Source organism: Pseudorasbora parva, chromosome 13 (genome assembly GCF_024679245.1).
Source record: "Pseudorasbora parva isolate DD20220531a chromosome 13, ASM2467924v1, whole genome shotgun sequence".
Taxonomy (NCBI): Eukaryota; Metazoa; Chordata; class Actinopteri; order Cypriniformes; family Gobionidae; genus Pseudorasbora; species Pseudorasbora parva.
Window position 1 is genome coordinate 295,047 of NC_090184.1, and position 2,516 is coordinate 297,562.

At 46.4% G+C, this 2,516-nt stretch overlaps 1 protein-coding gene across 1 annotated transcript in view; it reads right to left on the minus strand.

Moving 5' to 3' along the window:
- Positions 1–2,223, minus strand: part of prickle2a (prickle homolog 2a) — a 66,037-nt gene extending 63,814 nt beyond the window's left edge. The window contains exon 1 of the mRNA XM_067412853.1: positions 1,900–2,223. The gene's annotated coding sequence lies outside the window, so the exon portion shown is untranslated. The remainder of the gene's footprint in view (positions 1–1,899) is intronic.
- Between the last annotated feature and the right edge of the window lie 293 nt (positions 2,224–2,516).

A 2,516-nucleotide genomic window follows, 5' to 3' on the forward strand; every position in this document is an offset into this window, starting at 1 on the left:
ACACAACCCATCACGTGATACGGACACACCTCATCACGTGATACGCACACGACTCATCACGTGATACGGACACGCCTCATCAAGGGATACGGACACACCTCATCAAGTGATACGCACACACCCCATCACGTGGTACGGACACACCTCATCACGTGATACGGACACGCCGCATCACGTGATACGGACACACCTCATCAAGTGATACGCACACACCTCATCAAGTGATACGCATACACCTCATCAAGTGATACGCACACACCTCATCACGTGATACGCACACAACCCATCACGTGATACGGACACACCTCATCAAGTGATACGCACACACCTCATCAAGTGATACGGACACACCTCATCAAGTGATACGCACACACCTCATCAAGTGATACGCACACGCCGCATCACGTGATACGGACATGCCTCATCACTTGATAAGGACACGCCTCATCACGTGATACGGACATGCCTCATCACGTGATACGAACACACCTCATCACGTGATACGCACACGCCTCATCACGTGATACGGACACGCCTCATCACGTGATACGGACACGCCGCATCACATGATACGGACACGCCCCATCACGTGATACGAACACGCCTCATCACGTGATACGGACACGCCTCATCACGTGATACGCACACACCTCATCACGTGATACGGACACGCCTCATCACGTGATACGCACACGCCTCATCACGTGATACGAACACGCCTCATCACGTGATACGGACACGCCTCATCACGTGATACGCACACACCTCATCACGTGATACGGACACGCCTCATCACGTGATACGCACACGCCTCATCACGTGATACGGACACGCCTCATGACGTGATACGGACACACCTCATCACGTGATACACACACGCCTCATCACGTGATACGGACACGTCTCATCACGTGATACGAACACACCCCATCACATGATATGAACAAGCCTCATCACGTGATACTAACACATCTCATCACGATATGAATACGCCTCATCACATGATATGAACACGCCTCATCACATGATATGAACACGCCTCATCACGTGATACTAACACATCTCATCACGATATGAATACGCCTCATCACATGATATGAACACGCCTCATCACATGATATGAACACGCCTCATCACATGATATGAACATGTCTGTGGTGATCCATGAAAGATGTAAAGCCGAAGTAATGCAACAGCAGACACAAAGCTCTTTCCTCTGTATATAATCGACATGAGGAGGAGGAGAACGCGCTCATTTAACACTCATCTCTGTGAGCTGTTTTCACAGTGTGCTCCTCTCTCTCTCTCTCTCACACACACACACACACACACACTCACACTAACATTCTGCTCTTGCACAAGCTCTCTCACTTCCACCCACTCGATTACAGAGCTGTGCAGGCATGAACACACATCACAACACACAATACATCTACACACAAACCCCTGGCACACACAAGTATCTCAATGCTCAAAGGCAAAGACTTGTACACTACACACCATTCGCATAAACGGTATAATATTACAAAACACTGCACGCTCGAAATTAATATGTTTGTAGTTTAAAGTATACACATGCCACTACATCATACCCCCAACACACACACACACACACACACACACACCATTAAAAGCCATTATAACTGCGCAATATTCTCTGCTAACACCCCCGGGATAAATACATTCTGCAGATTTCTGGTTTCCATTATAACACCTAGCTGAAGTTCACACTCAGGGTAATAACACAAATACCAGTTTCTTAAATCATCATAAACATCACATAACACACACATTTCTATTCTAATACTCTATTATATTTTCATCTGCTTTCAAACACACAGTATTAAAGGGTTATAGCATCTCATCTGTACCATTATTATGCAGGGTTTTTATACTTACCTTGATTTTGTTCTCCCTTTTTCTTGCGTGTTGGTGTTCTCCTGTCTCTAGAGGATGCTGCAGGTTTTATGATTGCTGAAGGGATGGTAGCTGGTCGCAGTCTTCCTTTATCTCAGGGAATGAGCCGGGGGTTCTGTGAATGTTTTACCTTCTTTTCAGTTATTAGGATTATGTTGGATTCGGTGTTATGGAGAGTGTTTGCGGTGAGGAGGATGCTTTCATTTTCCTCCTCCCAACAGCCTGTAGGAGTGAGTCATCAGCCCTCAACCAATTACAGGACCTAGAGCTCATCAGAAACACAAGAAAGCTGCTGAGCGATAGAAGTGGGCCATAACGGCTTCCAGAGGAGACTAGATGGGCAGAGAGAGAGAGAGAGAGAGAGAGAGAGAGAGAGAGAGAGAGAGAGAGAGAGAGAGAGAGAGAGAGAGAGAGAGAGAGACGAGAGAGAGAGAGAGAGAGAGAGAGAGAGAGAGAGAGAGAGAGAGAGAGAGAGAGAGAGAGAGAGAGAGTCTTATAGGTTCATTCTGTGACATGAGCCATTTCCTTTCCTTTTTCACAGGTCCAGGTTCCAAAGTGGTTCCTAGTGTTTTTACTGATTTTCTTCTTCATTATTTTTC